Raw genomic sequence first — 23248 nt, forward strand, 5'->3', positions numbered from 1 at the left:
CAGACAACTGTTCAAAAGCATTTTTTTAGTCATAAGGAGCAGCCTGGAATGAATATTGGGAATTCTTTATGGCACTTAAGGACTCGGCAGTAGAGAGCAAAACTAAGATTACGGCAACCTGTCGGCAGAGCGCGCCACTGTGCGGAAGCTCTCCTTCCGCTGGCAGCAGGCAGCGCGGGGGCGCCGCAGCGTTCGATGCCCGCCGGGGTGGGGTGGAGGTGTGTGTAGTGTGTGTTGCTGCCAGGCCGCGTTCCTTACGCCGACGTCCGCCGCACCTGGCCGTCACTCTAACGGCCTTCATATTTAACGACGCGCTGCCTACACGGCACACCACTTCTGCGCCGAGGGCGGCTGCCTGCTGCTCCAAGGTCAACGGGAAACCCCGCAATGCTCCTCTACGTCTCCCCGTTACCGACACGATGCAGTATACAGCAGCAATCTACAAAGAAAACCAATGGAATCTGAGTTTCTAAAGATCCTACAATTCTTCTTTTTCACGTTTAAGTATCATGACCTCTTATCATCCATTATTACGAGTGGCTGGCCGCGCCAACTAAATTGCGGAACCTTGCTAAAACTGTGAGAGATTTCAGTGTATATCTATAAGAGCATGCTGAAAAGTAATGCCCCCGAACTTTTTATTCTGTTCTCAATATCGGTAGAGGTATTACAAGTTGTTGTGGGTTGGCAGGAGAGCCAACCCCGTGTTATTAGAGGAAGCCGAAAGGCACGCGTTTCAGCTCACGCAGGCTGGCGTGAGGTCTGGAACAGGACAAGGAAATTAGAATTTAGAAAAACGGACGTAGCTGGTGGAATACTTAACTTCAATCTATTAATGATGAGCGTCGCTCTTGACGGTACATTATTCATAATATCAATAGTAACTGGTAATGGCGCCTTGCTAGGTCGTAGCAAATGACGTAGCTGAAGGCTATGCTAACTATCGTCTCGGCAAATGAGAGGGTATTTTGTCAGTGAACCATCGCTAGCAAAGTCGGTTGTACAACTGGGGCGAGTGCTAGGAAGTCTCTCTAGACCTGCCGTGTGGCGGCGCTCGGTCTGCAATCACTGATAGTGGCGACACGCGGGTCCGACGTATACTAATGGTCCGCGGCCGATTTAAAGGCTACCACCTAGCAAGTGTGGTGTCTGGCGGTGACACCACACAAGTCATACTCATTACCTGGTCGACTTTCGCGCTTCTCTGTCTGCCGCTAGAGAGCTCTGAATTGTAACATGACAATGTGTAACATGACTTTGATGGTGCGTGACAAACAGCGTGCTGTAATAGTGTTTATAACCGCACAAGAGGTCGCCCACACATGGAGCACCCTCTACTTCAGCATGACAATGCCAGCTCATATGCCGCCGGAGAGGCCGAGCGGTTCTAGGCGCTACAGTCTGGAACCGCGTGACTGCTTCGGTCGCAGGTTCGAATCCTACCTCGGGCATGGATGTGTGTGGTGTCCTTAGGTGAGTTAGGTTTAAGTAGTTCTAAGTTCTAGGGGACTGATGACCTCAGATGGTAAGTCCCATAGTGCTCAGAGCCATTTGAACCATTTGAACCAGCTCATATACGAGCGCTGCGTCATCAGCAGCAATCCGGCGTTTCGACTTTACTGTCATCTGTCATTCTCCATACGATCCCGACTTGTGCCAAACCCATTTCAATCCGTTTCCAAAACCGAAAACACACCTTTGAGGACGTCATTCTGATAGTGATAAAGAGGTGCAAGCAGTGGTGAGGCTGCCGCTCCTTCAACAAAGTCAAAAATTCTACAGTGATATCATCAACAAACTGGTCTATCGCAGGGAAAAATGTGTTCGTCGCCATTTTCACTTGAGAAATAAATATGTGGATATGACGAATAAAGGTGTAGAATGTTAATAAAGTTTGTTTTAATCATCCTGAGGTTGAAGCTCTTCTTTCCGTTTTTTCTTACCAACTGATATTTTTTTTTCTTTTAGAGAGGGTCAGACATGATCAAAACACAATTTCTATTTTTATTTTTATTTTTCAGTCATGCTTCCCTGAATTTTCAGCGTCATCAGTGGGTTTTTGTTGTCTTCTATAAAAAAAATTAAAATGCTTTTATACTATTAGTACTCATATAAATTTGAGTTTTTAAGACATTATTTACATACCTAAATAACAGACCAAATTTTGTATATATATACCTTGTTACCACATTTCTTGGATTTTATGTAGTTTAATGCAGTTGTTTTGATCCAGAGTTTGTCTGCTACAGTCACATGGAACTAAATGTAGAACAATCGTAAATTTTCGAAGCAAATAACTGTTTTACATTAAGTTATATATAAAAAAATTCTATATTTTTTAAAAATGTAAATACCGTTTCAAAAATTCAAATTTGTATGAGTACAAGTAGTAAAAAACCATTTTTCCTCTTTCATGGATAACAAAAAACCCAGTGCTGATGCTCAAACTTCGGCGAATTAAAAGAAACACAGAAATTCCATTTTGGTCGACACAGACTCTCCAGAAACAAATCTTAACTTTTTTTATTTAAAAAGCTTCTAATATTTTTCTTGTGAATATTCGACTGTTCTCGCATGAACTAATAAAGATTATTAAACGTGTCTCCCTGTTGTTGAGAACATCGCAATTATTAATGAGCATTTAGTAGTATTTTGGGGGGTGGAAGGAGGGGGGACTCTCGTTCTCTCTAGAAGCAACATTTAACACTACTCTTGACTCTTACGTGTGTTATTGTTGTGATAACTCTGATCTTGCCTACTTTACAACTGAGCCACAAACCAATACTAACTCGCCTTGAATATTTTCCTTCCTAAAATAAATAATACTGTCTACAAGAATGGGGCGCCAGTTCTTTCAGTTTAACTTGAAATATTTATTGAAATTATCTTTCAAAGAGTGCAATTTCAATTTCTTGTACCAAAATAAACCTCACACACATCATTACGCCTCAATCTTTTTAATAAACAGATTTATGGAACTTTTCAAATAGAAAAAATTTACTAATTATTATCTGGCTGAACTTCATTTTATCTTCAGAAACTAAGCAAAATAAATTAATTAAGTCATATTACTATACTATCCATCAAATGTGTATTTCACCACTGTCTTGAGAAATTTTAGTACATAAAATTTTATGTTGATTGTGATCTCTTTCTTAGTTATCTTTCATAAGATTTAAGGGTCCATCCTCCGCGGTCAGTCCATAAAATAAGCCCCTTTTGTCATTTTTATTGCAAAATCTAATGAAGTTTTCAACTTAAAGTTTTTTTCTCATTATTTATTGTAATTTGGAAAAAAATTCTAATTCTTTTGAAGAACTATAGTCATCATTAAGCCCCAACGCGTCGAGTTAAAGGTGCTCTGTTAGAAATGAGGTGCGTCCATGCCAGAAATCATACAGCCTGCAAATCTTACCTGAAATAAAAAAAAACTGTTTTCGTGATAAGTAGGACATTGCGCACGGAGCTATAGCACAGTTTTTTGAATTTGACAAAAAAAGAAAAGAAAAAGAAAGAAAGATTTAAGCAGGCGGGCTTTGAAACAAAGATGTAGTTTTGTCGTTCGCTTTGTCACTTTCTTGCAATGATTAATAAATAAATAAAAATAAAAATTAGCTTCACACTCTATGCAGACATCCCGGAGGAGTAATTTAGTCAAATTTTAGAAAGCTATCTTCATTAGTATCCCCGCAGTCAATTCCGTCAGCTTGCGATTCAGTGTGTTTAGAGCTGGCAGAATAGATTGCATCTGGCATTTGCAAAACGGCCTGCAACCAATGCGAGAAATGATATACACTGAGAGACGGCCTTCACATAACTGCCCAGAGCATCGGCATTTACGTAAACTTGTCATTGCTAACAGACAAGCAACACTGCGTAAAATATCCGCTTGGACAATGCGGCGAAACTATACATTAATGGTCTATGGTCGGCTGGAGTGGCCGAGCGGTTCTAGGCGCTACAGTCTGGAGCCTCGCTACCGCTACGGTCGCAGGTTCGAATCCTGCCTCGGGCATGGATGTGTGTGATGTCCTTAGGTTAGTTAGGTTTAAGTAGTTCTAAGTTCTAGGGGACTTATGACCTCAGACGTTGAGTCCCATAGCGCTCAGAACCATTTGAACCATTTGAACCAATGGGCTATGGTAGCAAACAACCGACGCGAGTGGCTTTGCTGACATCACGACATCGCCTGCAGCGCCTCTCCTGGGTTCGTGACAATATCGGTTGGACCCTAGAATACTGCAAAACCGTGACCCTTTCAGATAAATACCGATTTCAGTTAGTAAGAGATGATGATAGGGCTCTAGTGTGGGGCAGACACTACGAATCCGTGGACCCAAGTTGCCAACAAGCACTGTGGATGCTGTTGGTGGCTCCATGATGGCGTGGGCTGTGTTTACGTGGAATGGACTGGGTTCTCTGTTCCAACTGAATCGATCACTGACTGGAAATGGCTGTGTTCCTCTATGGAGACCGTTTGCGGCCATTCATGGACTTGATGTTCCCAAACGCCGCTGGAAATTTTATGGATGAGAATGCGCCATGCCACCTGGCCACAGTTGTTCTAGATTTGTTTGAAGAACATTCCGGACAACTGGCGCAAATGATTTGGCCTCAGAGATGGCATGCCATGAGTCCCTTCAGACATTTACGGGATGCAATCGAGAGGTCATTTCGTGCACAAAATCCTGCACCGGAAACACGTTCGTAATTATGGACGGCTATAGAGACAGCATAGCTCAATGTTTCTGCGGGGAACTGCCAAAGACTTCTTGAGTGGATGCCATGTTGAGTTGCTGTACAATGCCTGTGGACAGCGCATACGTCAAACATGCAGAAATTTCAGAGACCTATTGAAAGATCGTTTAGACTGCCACAGGCTGGATAAATGTAACAAATCAGCAGCAGCAACACACATTGGAGACACAATTCACCCTTTGAAAATCGTGAAATTCTGCACAAAATCGAAAAAAGCAAAAGAATAGATCTCATGGATGAAATAGAAATCCTCATTCGTAATAAGAAATTCGGAGATAATTTTGACAATATTCTTAATGAAACAACCGAAACCAAGAACTCAAAATTCTTCAGTTGTCTTATGTCCAATATAATGCAATAGATTTAAAACGTACCAATGTGAAACAAACGATTACCGGATCTGAGAATAGCGGACACTGATGTCAAAAAGGACAGTCGATAGTCATTCACACACTGCTAGGACAAAAAAAATGGTTCAAATGGCTCTGAGCACTATGGGACTTAACATCTGAGGTCATCAGTCCCCTAGAACTTAGAACTACTTAAACCTAGCTAAGCTAAGGACATCACACATATCCATGCCCGAGGCAGGATTCGAACCTGCGACCGTAGCGGTCGTGCGGTTCCAGACTGTAGCGCCTAGAACTGCTAGGCCACCCCGGCCGCGACTGATAGGCCACTACATTTTATTATGTGTGTAGTGTTTACGCATATGTAGAAACATTTGAGCAGAGAAATACGTCGAAAATCAGTACCAAGATAGACAGTGCAGCAGTGTAATATCTCGCTACAACTCCGCCAGTGTAGCAGTGATGCAATAGAAAATGTGGGTCGCCAAAATCTTACGTGAACAACTGTCAAAAAAAGTGCAATACATGGTTTTCGCTCCCTCACAATCGATGCAAAAGTGCCGAATACTCCAAAAGCCATACCAGCAGTGAAGAATAAACAAAAGTCATATGTTAATTTATTTTAAGGTATTTAATATTTAGGGAACAATTTTCTATATTTATAAACACCTGGAGATGATCAAAACATGCTCTAAACGCGCTTCAATATGTTAAATTAAACATAAAACAAATAAAAGTGACTGGCAGCAGAAAATGCGAATAAGTAATAAGTTCCTTCATGTTCCGTGGTGTTTCTGAAGCCATTATATCGAAACTGATCCAGTGTCTATATGATATTGCACGTCAGTTTAAAAAAATTAGGGATTTTCTTACTTAAAACTAACTTCTTTGGCAGAGAGTAGTGCCTTCATAGTGTATGCTGCGAACCAGTAATCGCTGTACCATTTGCATCCTCAAGTATGAAGCCGACTACTCTAATTCGCAAGCCATGGTTGAAAATCTAGAGCCAGTTCTGGACACAGTGAATTTAAAAAAAGAAAAAAAATACAATATAGTCCTACCATGTGACTGGTTCTATTATTTGATCAGCATTCCGTTGTATGGAAATGGCTAAGGATATAGCAGAAACATCGAGTTAAAAGCATGAACACTTTCACCAAGGAGTGCTCAAATACTTTCCTTTCGTCATGCCTGTCGTGAATTCTGGAAATTCACGCTATTGAAACATTTCGCAGTAAATCCAATGGCTTAAGATGTTTTCGTGTATAGCATTCTGTCAACAATATCATTAACTGGGTCGCCACTCCACTCAATTTTTGACCTCCACGTTGGAAGAATTTTTAAATCTCCATCTAAATGACAGTGATTACAGGGAGAATCTTTGTAGCGTGAGCCGCTGCAATTCTCTTGAGAACATTAAAATCCGCTGTCATGAGATATTAGCGAGTTAGATGATGAAAGGAGACTTACTGACTGTACCTTCTGGATATGAGATCACATGAGCATTTCGTCAGAGTGCCTCTCCCTTGTAATTTATCACTGGCCGCAAGCCGGGCGTTCGTACGCGAAGAAGAATCAACGCGCAGCACACACACACACACACACACACACACACGCACACACAAAAAGGTGAGTGCACGTCTTTGCCGCATGCTTTAGCCTCCTTTTGCCTAGGAAATTAATTACTCTTCATTCAGTCACCAAAAGTATACGTAGTTAGGGGAGGGCCGTGCAGTATCGGCCGCGTTACAGTACCGGCCACTACTGTGTTTTACCCTTCAGCTTTCCAGTGACAGAAGTGTGCATTAAGCAGAAGCAAGCTTGTTTATCCAAATACATTGGAATGACTAATGGTGTTGCTGTGGCTCTTGGCGCACGGAGATATTTTCAGGTCTGCCGTACACCTTTTTAAGGTAAGTCATTAATTTCTTTGCTGTATTCCAGTTACCTATGTTATGTAAGGAATGACATCTAACAAGCGTTTCACGATAGTTTCTGTAAAAGAGCGTTCGTAGAACTAGACCCCACAACGTGTTTGTCGTGCAGTCCCGCGACGAATCACCCGCCTAGTGCAATATGCTTGGCTGGCTGTAGTATGTCTGTCCAGGAAATAAGCATGGTTGTCTGGTTTTGTTGAATTTCCTATACCCAAGTGGACTGAAGACCTTGCGTTAGAATTTATAGTTATTCAAGGAGTACGACCCACTGTGAAAACTGAAGTTAAAGACAAAGTAACCGCCAGTAGTAAAATAAAAATATAATACCACTGAAGTACATTTCATATCAATCAGCGTTTTGAAGCTTGTAAAGCAAATATTCACGAAAAGTAAGTAATTTATAACCACACAAAAGAGGAAGCCAAAGTTTATCACACGTTTTTGAAAATGGTAGGTGGGTATAACTAAAATGACGTGTAATACTTAATTTGCGACCTCGGTACGTCTTCGACAATGACGGTTCAAATCTCTCCGCTACAGCCTCCACCTTCTCGAATATGATTCCATGGGACACTGATGTGACAGTCTAACAAAACTGATGAACACGTTACTTTAAATTTTGACTGAAGTGCAATGAAACTCAAATACTTTTTATTAATGTGTCTAAACTACTATTGTATGGCCTCAACTTGATTTGCGTCACACTCAAAATACACTGCCCTCATGTAAACTGGTGAAGTAATTTGGTGGACGCAGCCGCCGTTATATATGCACAGTTCTAAAAATGAAAACTAGTCTACTTATTGTTGATATGAAAATGTTCATAAAATTGAGGCTACTGAAGTCAATTACAGTACAATTGGAGCGCACTATGGCGTTACAGTGAAGTGTAAAAACAGATTTGTTACTCAAGAAAACGACATATGTTTTATTTAAATTACAGAGTTACAAAATATAGGTAGTCTTAAGAAACCGGAGTTATCAAAATTGAATTAATCATAAAATTAGCTCTTCAACTCCATTGATAACTTTACGACATAATTCAACATTGTGTACATTTATGAAATGTAATCGGTTATATTAGAAATTACGTACACATTGAAAATATGATAGCGTTTACATAGCAAACCATAGAACATCTACCTAATAATAATGTGGTTGTGTTCAAGAATAACATAATGATAATCAACTCATATGGTGTTAATGAAAGGTATGATGTATACTGTACCACAGGCTCATTATCAAACTGTTGTCTACAAAATTTAACTTGTAACTGTAATTTTGTGTCCCGTCTGGGACGCGGCGCGTGGGTAGGAACGGAAAAAGGTAATACAAGTCGGTACTGCTAGAACATGGTTTACTGTTGTAAAAACAAGGTACTAAACGATTACATAGCTTTGTACGTAGGTGCGATGCTGAAGCAAAGTGTCCTGGCTGGCTGCACCTGATGAAATGGGCAGAATCTGTAGCGGAGCTCGTAGAGTCGGCTATAGGGCGCTGTCGTCGGTGTCTCTCGTAGTGCCAACTTGAGAAAGTATTCCGTGGCGTCGTTGCTATCGATACCACATGTAATTTCACAAATACTGGAGTTCCAGAGGAATCAGAATATGATGCAAATATAGGAGGCAATGGAAGTAAATAGTGAAAGATTTCAATCAAAATGTGAATTTCTGTAGATAAATTCTAAACCAAATCACTAGAGAATCGTAATTATACATTTTCCAGAAAAAAGTTTCTTTGGAAACAAGTTAACGACTCTTCGCAACATTAAAAAAAAAGTGAGGCATGAAGAAGAAATAAGGAAAATGAAAATTTTTAAAAGTAAATAATGAGCTGATCAATTGAGCACCAAAATTTCAGACACTTTAAGTTTTTTAGGTAGTTAGGAGATAATTATTTTTGTCCCCTTGCTAGATGGCTTACAAATTCCAAGAAAAGTTTCCAAAACCAGTGCATAAATTTCACGAGTCTTTTATATGTATTAGTCGACATACGCAATGAAGTAGCAACCGTTGCGAAACACTGCAGTTCGTTTCCCATATAGGAAAACTTAACGCCTCAGAGGCGTTCGAAATACTGGTGAAACTTACCGCTCGTAGAAGAGAGCGACGGACTGCAGGCATTATCGCTGCCTAGGTTTCCAGTGATACATTGCTCTTGTGAGATACCCTTTGCAAAAGATGTTATGTTTGGACACCATCTATTTCAGTCCAACGTTGAATTGACAGTTGATTTTCTCCACTGTTTCCCTTCAGTCCACTGTTCCAATCCGTAACAGTTGACGGAAATCCGTCTCATCGACAAGACATGTTCCTACAGCTGAGACTCCGGAGGAAGCTGTTGCCTCGAACGCGTGTTCCACGCACTGGGCGCACACGATCTGGTGGTTCTGAGTGTACGTCTTGGCTATGCTTCACTTAATTCTCGCGCTGACAGCTGATCTAAAGTCTGATGACACGTCAGGCCGGCCGGGGTGGCCGAGCGGTTCTAGGCGCTACAGTCAGGAACCGCGCTACCGCTACGGTCGCAGGTTCGAATCCTGCCTCGGGCATGGATGTGTGTGATGTCCTTAGGTTAGTTGGGTTTACGTAATTCTAAGTGCTAGGGGACTGATGACCTCAGAAGTTAAGTCCCATAGTGCTCAGAGCCATTTTTTATGACACGCCACGTCACGTAACTTGAAACGCTGATCAGATTCCATTTGCTGTGACGAGAGGCACTCTGTGTCTCCAACACTGCACGTACTTTACTGAAATTACTAGTGATAATGTAGTCCCCTGTTTTAGAATTTTTTTAATTTGTTTCAGTAGGACAAATTTTGAAATCTAATAGCTACAAAATGTGCCAGTTCAGAAAGAAAAGTGTGTTATATTGTGTGTTTGGTCTTTATTTTACCAAACGGGATTCTTAGGTGTTACACTGCATTCATTAATACCACGTATGGGGCATATTCCAATCAGTTGTCTACGTTTTTACTGTTCGTGTGTACAATATGTCGTCGATGTTAGAGTTACATAACTCCATCTAAAGATTTGTTTGCCATGTTGTCAACATAGAAAATCATTAGGCGCACTAAACTTGAACTCGGCGGTTATCACTCATTTATCACATACAGAAATAGTTTGATAAGCTTGTATATATATAGCAAGGCAGGTTGCGCTTAGAGATAATTGTTAGGAGAGAAATTCAATACGTTGCGCCGTTTCAGAGTTAATTAGTGTTGAAGTTAGCCAATAAGACCGACTCCACTCGAATTCAAGCACCCAACCAGAGAGGTTGTCACTGAACGTCTTCTTCGTTTGGTTTCTATAACCTAACAGAGAGCGATATCAACATTTGATCTGAGACGGTAGTAAGGATCGAACTAGAGCAAAGACTCGTGCCCCATCATCTACGCTACGAGAACAACTAACCCTAATTATGTCTGCTTGACCGCTCGATTTTGGGGACAAAACGGCCTGATTTGCAAACTTCAGTGTTAGCTAACTCGGAAACGACGCGCCGTACTCAGTTTTTTCTCAACAATTACTTGTCAGCACAGCCTACGCTGCAGCCCCTTACAAGCTTTCCACGCTATTTCTGACCACCCTGTATATTATCTATTGGACAACGCAGTTTCGACGGTGATGTCATTCTCTACAGACCATAAGATGTCTTACTCGGTGCCAGAGTCCTGTAGTAGGACGCAGCCATCTACTAAGAAATGATGTAGTCTACTGAGAATGATATCACTGCCGAAACAAGTTTAACCATCAGACAATATTTGTGGGTTTTGACAGATAATCTCTGTAATTCATTTTTTGACATGCTAATGTTTAGTCAATACACTATGTAATACACGGAGAAAATAGCATACACGTGAAGCTATACTGTGCAACTTCCGTTTACCTGGATGGAGGAAACGACAACGTTACCAACAGGTGTATTGATATCAAGATACATGGTTTAGCGATGCAGTATCAAGGGTAACCACAGCCATAGTCTCCGAGCTGATAGTCCATGCTGCTGCAAACGTCGTCGAAATGTTGGTGCAAATGGTTGTTATCTTACAAACGTCCCCATCTGCGTTGCGTCATGGGTATGAGAAATAGACAGTTTTAAGAAGCATGTAAGTCACGTCTACAAGCTTGAACTTTGTGTTTACATGCTTCCTAACACTGAGACGGGGTAAGACATGTGTATGCGTCTGGATCTCACTAATATTTAATTTAATTCATAGTTCGATAGAAGTGAGGTCACGTCTGTATTTTAAAAATGGAAGAGAATCGTTATTCATAATGTGAAACGCTTGAAAATCTAATTTTTATGTGTTTAACAATATAAATGAAGTTGAGCGGAATTATTCTCTTAAATTATGAACCTATCTGTTGATGACATCCTTTTAACCTACATGAACCTAAACGGGAGTGCCCTGTATTTGATTTCATCGCTATGTTCCATAGCTGATTGGTTGACCTGTCATGTGTATGTCTGAAGTTGGAGGTACACTAATGGCAATTAAAATTGCTACACAACGAAAATGACGTGCTACAGACGCGAAATTTAACCGACAGTAAGACGATACTGTGATATGCAAATGATTAGCTTTTCATAGCATTCACACACGGTTGGCGCTGGTGGTGACACCTACAACGTGCTGACATGAGAAAGTTTCCAACCGATTCCTCATACACAAACAGCAGTTGACCGGCGATGCCTGGTGAAACATTGTTGTGAAGCCTCGTGTAAGGAGGAGAAATGCGTACCATCACGTTTCAGACTTTGACAAAAGTCGGATTGTAGCCTATCGCGATTGCGGTTTATCGTATTGCGACATTGCCGTTCGCGTTGGTCGAGATCCAATGACTGTTAGCAGAATATGGAATCGGTTGGTTCTGGAGGGTAATACGGAACGCCGTGCTGGATCCCAACGGCCTCGTATCACTAGCAGTCGAGATGACAGGCATCTTATCCGCATGGCTGTAACGGATCGTACAGCCACGTCTAGATCCCTGAGTCAACAGATGGGGACGTTTGCAAGACAACAACCATCTGCACCAACATTTCGACGACGTTTGCAGCAGCGTAGACTATCAGCTCGGAGACCGTGGCTGCGGTTACCCCTGACGCTGCATCACAGACAGGAGCGCCTGCGATGGTGTACTCAACGACGAACCTGGGTGCACGAATGGCAAAACGTAATTTTTTCGGATGAATCCAGATTCTGTTTACAGCATAATGATGGTCGCATCCGTGTTTGGCGACGTCGCGGTGAACGCACATTGGAAGCGTGTATTCGTCATCGCCATTCTGGCGTTTCACCCAGCGTGATGGTAAGGGGTACCATTGGTTACACGTCTCGGTCACCTCTTGTTCGCGTTGAAGGCACTTTGAGCAGTGGACGTTACATTTCAAACCCTGTATTTCAGCAGGATAATGCACGACCGCATGTTGCAGGTCCTGTACGGGCCTTTCTGGATACAGAAAATGTTCGACTGCTGCCCTGGCCAGCACATTCTCCAGACCTCTCACCAACTGAAAACGTCTGGTCAATGGTGACCGAGCAACTGGCTCGTCACAATACGCCAGTCACTACTCTTCATGAACTGTGGTATCGTGTAGAAGCTGCATGGGCAGCTGTACCTGTACACGCCATCCAAACTCTGTTTCACTCAGTGACCAGGCGTTTCAAGGCCGTCATTACGGCCAGAAGTGGTTGTTCTGGGTGCTGATTTCTCAGAATCTATGCACCCAAATTGCGTGAAAATGTAATCACATGTCACTTCTAGTATAATATATTTGTCCATTGAATACACGTTTATCACGTGCATTTCTTTTTGGTGTAGCAATTGTAATGGCCAGTAGTGTATATAATTGTGTAATCGATAGTATATAGTAGACGCAAAAAACAGAATAAAGACAGCTGACTGCAACATATCAAAGATATATCATTATGAAAATGCAACTCTTCAGGCAATCAAAACCACTTACTTCATATTCTGGAAGTATTTGGTGATGTGGGAGCTTTTCGTAGCGTACTTACTCAAAGCATAGTTATCTCGTTGAGTTTAGCCTGATTCTGAGTGTGAAAAGGAAGTGTGCCGGAAACGTGAAGCCTATATTTAATTGCACGAATTACAAATATCTGTGTATTAGGGCTACCAGCATGAAATTTAACTTAGTGACTTTTAATCACTCGTGCTTTTCTCATTAGTGCACATGAATATTAAGTAGCTGTTACAATCTTGAAGTAATTAAACATCAGAACTACAATCAGCAGAAAGTTCGTCATTTAAAGACGCACATTGTCGCCAAATTACGTGGGCTTGCTGAAAAGTAATGCCTCCAAATATTTTATGTGAAAAGTCTTTTAGCTTTTTAAGTAAAAGAAGCGTTAGTAACATACTACATCTCTACTCTTTATGTCTACATACTTATTTCTCTACATAGTCACCTGGCGACGAACACATTTCTGTCAACGACAGACCAGTTTGTAAGTACAGTCACTGTAGATTGTGTGACTTTGTTGACGGATCCACAACTTCACCTTGCACTGATTCAGAACTATTGAAGTGAAGTCCCCGAAGCTGTTCTTTAAGGTTTGGAAACAGATGGAAATGAGAACGGGATAATTCGCGACTTTGTGGAGGATGACAGATGTCAGTGAACGCAAGACGTCCTCTGGTTGTAGACGTCGCACCGCTCGTGTGTGGCTCGCAGTGTCATGCTGAAGGAAGGGGTGCTCCTTATCTGGACGAACTCTTCGAATTCGAAACTCGATTACAGAACGCTCTCTCTCACTCACCGAAACAGTCAAGTTACACACTATGTTAAACGATGCATTTCGGAGCCCTCTAGCGGCAGAGGATTATAACTTCCGTCAGGGAAGCGAGAGAGTCAACCGAGGGATATGTATGACTTACAACACCGCAACTGATATTGAGAACGGAATAAAACATCAGGAGGCATTACTTTTCAGTATGCCTTCGTAAATGTACTTACGTTCCTGTTGAAGCTTATGTACACAAAACGAAAGCGTCGTCAGTGCAGAAGCTTTGAGGCAAATCCCACTATACGCTGGTGTAAAAGTCAGATCAGGCCATTAGTGAAAGTTAACACATTTTTAAATGTAAAAATTGTTTACAGTCGAGATGAAAACTTCAACAAAACACAGAGTACAGTTGCATTTTGCTGTTAGGCAGGTAACGTTGAAATACATAGTAATACTTCCTGTTTCCTAATTGTTAGCAGTTTTTTATATTAAATGGAAACTTTGGCAAGCATCAGTAAGGACTGACGGTACAACGCTAATGGAAGCTTTTAGAGACGAGAGCTAAGATGGCATCGTTATAAGATACAAAAATGTTAACTTGGCGTTGCCCAACAATACAGTTCCGAGTCCAAACAGGGACACAGTGCCAGGAGACCCATAATGTTAACGGAATTGCTTCTCACACCAAACTCGTGTGCGGTTGTGACAAGAAAAACATACTTATGAATCAGATTCGTCAGGTTTCGCTACTGTATTCATATTTGGCATATATATATAAAGTGAAAAACTTCTGGAACAAAATTGTGTCATGAGTTCTTACAATGATAGAATTAGTTCACCAAAAAGAGGTAAATGGAACTAAAATTTAAGTTTTTTAAGGGAATGCGGAGTGACAATATCTGATGACGAAGAATTATGGAGATAACTTTAGATAACAGTAATAATACCCCAATGTATCAAGTTGAAACAGTCAAAATATTTACATAAAATGATAAAAATAAATAAAATGAATAATCCAAACGAAAAAAGGTAAGACTAGAGTAAATAATGTTCTACCTCTGATGGTGTAGGCAACAAAGTAGGGCATAATCAATTACTGACCGAAGGAACACACCTGCTAAAGGAGCCCGCGTCATATCGCGTCAAGGATGATATTGTGACAATCAAACAATAAGAAACACAGCCGGTACGTACAGTGTAAAACAGAGAAGACATAATCGATAAAACAGGGTGACATTATCAGCATAAGAAATAACGCTTATGTCTAGTGCACACTATACTACTTAACGAAAAAGGAAAGTCCAATTATTAGTGGGTTCCTACTCCACGGAAGTAGTATCAGCCCGCACCCCCACAACTCCTGAACGTCATGCACTTCACCTAATTCTCTACACCCCTTTAACATCCCCCAAATGGATCCTTTATTATTTCATCATATTCCCACCTCACTAACTTTGAACACCTTCAAACAACATAAACCTCAGCAAACTCGACTCCAATTATCTTATGGTTTCTTCTGTAATTTCTGTTCCTAGTGCTGCGCAAACTCCACCAACCCTACACGTGTACATTCACTACATCCTCAACCGTCACCCTATCCCAGACAAATCCGTTCCGACACTTGACCATCCTCCCAAACATAATGCCACCCCACCCTTGCCACCTGCCGCGCGGGGTATCCGTGCGGTATGGGCTCCTTGCCATGGTTCGTTTGGCTACCCCCGTCGGATGTTGGAGTCCTCCCTCGGACATGGGTGTGTTTGTTGTTGTTAGCGTAAGTTAGTTTAAGTAGTGTGTAAGCCCAGGGACCGATGACCTTAGCGGTTTGGTCCTATACGAACTTACCACAAATTTCCAAATTTCCTTCCCACCTCCTTAGACCCATACCGTATTTTGCTACTAAGCATCTAATCCGTTTATCCTCTTAATAACAGTGCAGTACTTGAATACGCTCCGAGGGAGACGAAAAATAATCTAGGACACTGATACACGAAGCAAGGTTGGGGTTTTGTGCAACATCCCCTTGTCCATTAAGCACTATTCCAGGCTCTCGTAAAACTCCAGTTCCTCAAATAAATGGAGAGCATGACACTTCGGCGCTTGTGGGACATATTCGTAACATACTCAGTGCTTCCTATTGTACGGCTGCTCTTGGTGAAAGGCAGTCTTATTAGGTGGTTATAAATGCTCTTTAAATATCACGTTAAAAGAGCGGCCTGCTTCGACAATGTAGCAGTAATCCCAACATTTACAATCAATTCTATATACCCCGGAGGCACCAAATAAATTTTATCAACTTATCAACCAGTGCTTTAACTGAAATATTAGTGCGTTATTAACCTGGGAACCACACATATGTTCTGATTTTCTAAAGTGGATAAATAATTTTCAGATTTCGCAACAAATGAATCTATATACGCTTGATACTAGTAAATACCCATTATATTTCCCGCCTGTTCCACAGTTTGCAAAGGCTATAAATTGTGTTTCTCTGTCGTGAGGGAGGGGGTGGCAGGAGGGGAGAGAGTGGTGGCAAGCAGCCTCCCCTGCCCATTGCAGAGTAGGGTTCATGGGTTGAAGACCCGCGTGTGAGAAAACCCCTCACCGCGTTTTTGAACTGGCAGTCATCGATTCAAGAGCTGACCACCAGGCGACACAGTTGTCTTATTTTAACTTATTGCTTCGTGAAAGATGAGAAAATTAATTAAGTCTGTTTTTTACTATTTACTTGTAGCTTTCCTATTTAACTTGAACGTTATAGAGTTTGAAAAGAAGCATTAATAATTACTCGTTGACGGTACTGCGTTTATGCTTCACTTCGCGTCGAAGCAATTGTTCCACTTTCTCCCTATAAAATCAACGTGGAGGTTTTTCCTACAATGGCGAAATGCAGTAAATCCCCGCAAGTGCTTTGGGGTAATTCATTGCAGGTTCAACAACCTTACGACAATTCTTCAATGCTAACCCCGGAAAGGATGACATCCAACCCGCACTGCGTGAGATTATCTCACCTTAAGATACGATGCTGCTGTCTAAAATAAAGATTTATGGAAACCTTTCTGGAAAAGCATTGAAATCTGTGCTTCTAAAGTTGATACCCGATAAAGAATGAATGGTAGAAGAATGAATGGGAAAAGGAAAGCATGTTACCGAGTTGGGAAGACGTGTCAAAGAAAAAGAGAGCATGCTATAGAAGCAAAACGACGCAAGCTACATTTAATTACATCAATGTCAAAACAAACAACCACTTTATTGTTCTTGAGTCAGATTTAGACTTCTAACACCATGGCAGTAGCTCAGGAATAGATATGGACTTTTTATTTCAAGAAGTAATCTCCGAAGAAAAGAAGAATAGGAAGAAGAGCATAGGACGCCAATGAAGAATCCGAAGACCTAACAAAGCACACTATTTACTTGCTACGTAGATAACTTAGCCTCGGTAATTAAAGTCTTTCACGCAATCCCACGCATCCTCCTCTCGCAGATAGGAAAGTATTATTTCTTACAAGTATTTTCCTGCATTATGTGCAAATTTACGAGGTATTTCAGTTCAACACTCAGCTGTCTAACTTGTTTATAGTACATAAGTTTTATAGTCATTTCAAGTGTTTTTATAATGCAGTCATCCATTTTTATCTATGTTTATCACCCAATTTCTGGGTGATGCTGATGATGATGTTGATGTCCCATACTCCGAGGAGGGTAGGGGTCGATGCAGGAGACCCGCACCGCCGTTCTAGGCAAGGTCCTAGATGAGGTGGTTCGCCATTGACTTCCTCCGACTGTAATGGAGCTGAATGATGATGATGAAGACGACACAACAACACTCAGTCATCTCGAGACAGGAAAAATCCCTGACCCCGCCGGGAATCGAACCCGGGACCCTGTGCGCGGGAAGCGACAACGCTACCGCAAGACCACGAGCTGGGGACAATTTGTAGGTAAAACACCACAATTTTTGTGTTAGCTACATTGTAAACTTCTCTGTAAATAATAATCAGATAGATCTGGAACGTGAATGGGTTATAGGTAACAAACCATACCATGACTTCAGTTTGAAATTGTGAGAATATCTACCTTCATTGAATAAAAGTCTCTCGGTGTACATGCCGCGTCAATTCAGGATAAAACTCGAAGCTTTCGACCACTACCTCCATGGTCGTCGTCAGAGATAAAACTGACTGTCGTAAACTGGCGAGGCTCCCACTTTTATATGCAAAGGACGGCTTCTGATTGGCTGCAATCCGTCATAGGAACAGCGATATGGCGCGTAGTGAAGTGGTGCCCTCTACTTCCATAGATGTAGTTTCTATCCCGCGTTGCTTGCAGCGCCATCCCTTGAATCAGAAGGTAAAGTGCGGGAAGTTTTCCTCTGCGATTTTTCTTTATCCAGTGCACTCTTCCAGGTGTTGCTACGTGCATAACCGTTGTCTCTGTTAAAGTTACTATCGCTAAGACTAATTTCGACTGCTTCCCGGATCACAGAGTCCTAGTAATTCGATGCGTGGGCTATTACTCTCGTTTCTTCATATAAAATTACGTGCGCCAGTCGGTAAGAACGATTGCCGACCGTTGCATTGAGCACCAGCGCTATCTGAAATACAGGCATTTGGAAAAATCAGCGGTGGCTTTTCTTTTTTTCCTTTATTGTGTTTCAATTCCCCATCGGGGCGGGCTGGCAGCAGCATAGGCGCTGCTCTTCAGCCGAAAGACAGTACAAAACAACAGAAGACATTGAAAAACAGCAAAGGAGAGAATAAGGTGAACAGAGATATAAAAAAGGGGGAACAGCATGGAAGACAAAACAAAACAAAACGGGGTGACTGTAAAATGTAGATAACAAAAAAACTGTTTAAAAGTAGCACATATAAAAAGCCACACACGGCGACGGTTAAAAGAACACAAGGCACAGTATGACTGGAGCATAAAAGTAGCGACGGATGGCATAGCACATAACGTAACACTGACGGCGAACCTCAAGGCAGGACACAATTAAAATCACATCTCTTGACGCACACGATTAACAGCACTAAACACAACACTGATGTGGCACACTGATGATGAGCAATACAGAGGATCTGCCAGGCGCTAGGAGATGAGGGAGACCTGAAGAAGGGAGGGAGTGGAAGAGATGGGGGAGGTGAGCAGGGGGCGCACGGGAGAGGGCCAGGTAGGGTGGGAAGGGGAGAGGCAGGTATGGGGTGCAGGGTCTCAGGGGAGGGGGACAGAGGGAAATCCGCTCTGGGAAAAGAAGGAAAGAGGAAAGGGGGCCCTGGGGAGGGGGGGGGGGAACAAGGCCAGGTTATAGTTGGAAGGAAGGGTAGATGTCACGGCGAAGTTCGTCATCCAGGAGGGGGAGGCGTTGGAAATTGCCCTGATGAAGGAGATGGAGGGTGTGGAGGTGGAGAGAGGGAGGGATACAGCGATAGAGGCGCGGCAATGGGCGGGGGGTGGAGAGGAAGGAGGAAACCAGAGGGTGGGGGGGATCAAGTCTGCGAACAATGTAAAGGATGCGGAGATGTTGGAGGAACAGGAGGAGGTGGGGGAAAGGGATCAGTTCATACAGGAGCCGTGTGGGGGAAGGAAGGCGGATACGGAAGGCAAGGCGGAGCGCATGGCGTTCAAGGATTTGGAGGGCCGTGTAAAAGCGGGTGGGGGAGGAAATCCAGGCAACGCTGGCATAACAGAGGATAGGACGGATGAGGGATTTGTAGGTGTGGAGGATGGTAGAAGGATGCAATCCCCAGGTCCGGCCAGACAGGAGTTTCAGAAGGTGGAGGCGGGAATGGGCTTTCCGCTGGATGGTCAGGAGATGAGGGGTCCAGGTGAGGTGTCGGTCAAGGTATTTCAGGGTGGGGGTGAGTTGGATAGGACGACCATAAAGGGTGAGGTAGAAATCATGGAGGCGAAAGGAGCGAGTGGTGCGGCCTATGATGATTGCCTGGGTTTTGGAGGGGTTGAGACGGAGGAACCACTGGTTACACCAAGTGGTGAACTGGTTAAGGTGGGTTTGGAGGGTACGTTGAGACCGTTGAAGGGTAGGATAGAGAGCAAGGAAGGCGGTGTCATCAGCATACTGGAGAAGGTGGACTGGTGGGGGTGGCTTGGGCATATCAGCTGTATACAAGAGATAAAGGAGAGGGGAGAGGACTGAACCCTGGGGGACGCCGGCTGTGGGATAAAAGATACGGGAATTGGTGTTGTGGAGGGTGACATAGGAAGGACGGTGCGAGAGGAAGGAAGCAACCAGACGGACAAAATTGATAGGCAGGGCGTAGGTTTGGAGTTTAAAGAGGAGACCGGGATGCCATACACGGTCATAGGCATTTTGGAGGTCAAGGGAAACAAAAATGGCGGAGCGGCGGGAGTTGAGCTGGAGGGACAGAAGGTGAACAAGGTTGAGGAGTTGGTCGTCAGCAGAGAAGGAGGGTTGGAAGCCACACTGGGTAAGGGGGAGGAGGTGGTGTTGAGAAAGGTGCTGATGGATACGGCGGGAGAGGATGGATTCAAGGACCTTACTGAAGACGGAGGTGAGGCAGATGGGCCGATAGGAAGAGGCGGCAGAAGGGGGTTTGTTGGGTTTGAGGAATAAGAGGATGCGGGAGGTCTTCCACAGGTCAGGGTAGAAGCCAGTAGAGAGGACGACATTATAGAGATGAGCGGTGGATGAGCATTGCCTGCTTAGCAAGCATAAGATTTTATTTGAAGAAACGAGAGTAATAACCCACGCACCGAATTACTGGGACTCTGTGATCCAGGAAGCAGTCGAAATTAGTCTTAGCGATAGTAACTTAAACAGAGACAACGGTTATGCACGTAGCAACACCTGGAAGAGTGCACTGGATAAAGAAAAATTGCAGAGGAAAACTTCCCGCACTTTACCTCCTGATTCGAGGGATCGTGCTGCAAGCAACGCGTGATAGAAACTACATTTATGGAAGTAGAGGGCACCACTTCACTATGCGCCATATCGCTATTGCTATGACGGATTACAGCCAATCAGTAGCCGTCCTTTGCATATAAAAGTGGGAGCCTCGCCAGTTTACGATCCCCCCACCTGCTCTCGGGTGTGGTATGTCATATTTGTGCCAATTTTTAGTGCAGTGTTTAAGTGAGTGTTCAGTGTTGTGCGTCTTTCCACAGTGTTGCGGACAGAAATCATGCTGTCTCTGGGTGTGCTTTTGTCCCTCCCAAATTCTATAAGCCCCTCCAAATCCTTGAGCGTCATGCACTCCGCCTCGCCTTCCATATACGCCTCCCGTCCCCCGCGCGGATCCTCTATGATCTCATTCCTTTCCCCCATCTGCTCTTATTCCTCGAACATATCCGCATCCTCTACACCTCCCGCCGTCTTGAACCCCCTCACCCCCTGGTTGCTCCTCTCCTCTCCCATCCCGGCCCCCTGCCACGTCTTCACCGTTGTGTCCCCCTACCCTCCATCTCCACACCCTACATCTCCTTTCCCAAGGTGGCTTCCATCAGATCCCCCTCCCGGATGATGCCCTCTCTCCCTCCATTTATCCTTCCTATCAACTTTGATCCTCAGCCCCCCCCTCCTTTCCTCCGTCCTTTCCCTGGGCTCCCTCTTCCCCCCCCTTCCATCCTGTGTTTCCTCCCCACCTATCATCTCCTTTCTCCCCCCCCCCCGAGTCCTTTTGTACTCCCCTCCTCTGCCTTCCCCAATCCCTGGCCCGTCTGCTCAGCACCCCCCACCCCTCTTATGGATCATCCTCTTCCATTGGCTCCTTTCCCCCCTCCCCCTTCACTTTTCCGCTCCTTCCCCCCCTTTTTCCCGTCATCTGACCGATTTCCCCCCCACCTGCTCTCGGGTGTGGTCTGTCATATTTGTGCCAACTTTTAGCGCAGTGTTTAAGTGAGTGTTCGGTGTTGTGCGTCCTTCCACAGTGTTGCGAACAGAAATCTAAGCTGTCGCTGGGTGTGCTTTTTATATCTCTTGCGAACAGAACCCAGACGGTCGCCGTGTTTTTTTGATTGTCTGTCTATTGTTTTTCTGCTTCCTGTGTGTTTTATTAGCTTCATCGACCCTGTGTTTTATGTTTTAAGCTCCAGAATTTTCTGCCATTTTACCTTTAAGTCACCGATTTTATCGCCAACTGTTATTATTTTTTTATTATCTTCATCTTTTTAAAACAAATTCTGTAGGCTGAAGAGCGACCCCTCGCTCCTACCCTCCAACGGTCCCAACGCCTTCTCCATAATCACCTCAATATTTTTGCCGCATGGTGTAAGCAGTGGCTCCTGAAAATCAATCCTTCCAAGACCCAGGCAATCATCGTAGGTCATACCACTCGCTCCTTCCGGCTCCTGGATTTCTCCCTTACTGTCTGCGCCCGTCCTGTCCGCCTCTCCCCCACCCTCACCTAGCTTGGCCTCACCATTGACCGTCACCTCACCTGGATGCCTCATCTCCGCTCCATCCAATTCAAAGCCCACAACTGCCTCTGACTCCTCAAACTCCTCTCTGGCTGGACATGGTGGTAGCACCCCTCTACCATCCACCACACCTACAAACCCTTAATCCGTCCCATCCTTTGTTATGCCAGTCCCGCCTGGATATCTGCCCCCCCCCCCAAATTCCATACATCCCTCCAGATCCTCGAGTGTCATGCACTCTATCTCGCCTTCCATATACACCTCCCGTCCTCTATCCTCTATGACCTCATTCCTTTCCCCAATCTGCTCCTATTCCTCGAACACATCTGCATACTCTACACCTCCCACCGCCTTCATCCCCCTCACTCCCTGGTTGCTCCTCTCCTCTCCCGTCCCCACCTCCTGCCACGACTTCACTGTTGTGTCCCCCTTACCCTCCATCTCTACACCCTTCATCTCCTTTCCCAAGGTGGCTTCCATCAACTCCCCCTCCGGATGATGCCCTCTCTCCCTCCATCTATCCCTCCTATCAATTCTGATCATCACCCCCCCCCTTCCTTTCTCCGTCCTTTCCCTGGGCTACCTCTCCCCCCCCCTTCCATCCTGTTTTCTCCCCGTCAAACCTCTCCCTACCTCCCTTCTCCTCCCCCCTCGAGTCCTTTTGTATTCGCCTTCTCTGCCTTCCCCGCTCCCTGTCACATCTGCCCAGCACCCCTCCTCCCTCTTATGAGTCCTCATCCTCCATCGGCTCGATTCCCCACTGCCCCCCTTCCCTTTTCCTTTCCTTCACCCCCTTTTTTCTTTTCCCATCATCTATCCAGTTTCCCCCACCTGCTCTCGGCTGTGGTATGTCACATTTGCCAACTTTTTAGTGCAGTGTTCCAGTGAATGTTTCCGTGTTGTTCGTCTTTCTAGTGTTGCGAACAGAAGCCATGCTGTCGCTGGGTGTGAATTTTATGTCTTTTGCGAACAGGAACCAGACTGTTGCCGTGTTTTTTAATTGTCTGTCTCTTCGACATAAAAGTTTTCTGGGTTTGGTACCGCGTCATAATGTAAAA

General features: G+C 43.9%; 1 protein-coding gene across 1 annotated transcript in view; it reads left to right on the forward strand.

Moving 5' to 3' along the window:
• LOC126092424 (uncharacterized) overlaps positions 1-23248 on the forward strand; it is a 759756-nt gene that overhangs the window by 379056 nt on the left and 357452 nt on the right. The gene's annotated exons all lie outside the window — the stretch shown is intronic.

Source organism: Schistocerca cancellata, chromosome 7 (genome assembly GCF_023864275.1).
Source record: "Schistocerca cancellata isolate TAMUIC-IGC-003103 chromosome 7, iqSchCanc2.1, whole genome shotgun sequence".
In the NCBI taxonomy this organism is placed as follows: domain Eukaryota; kingdom Metazoa; phylum Arthropoda; class Insecta; order Orthoptera; family Acrididae; genus Schistocerca; species Schistocerca cancellata.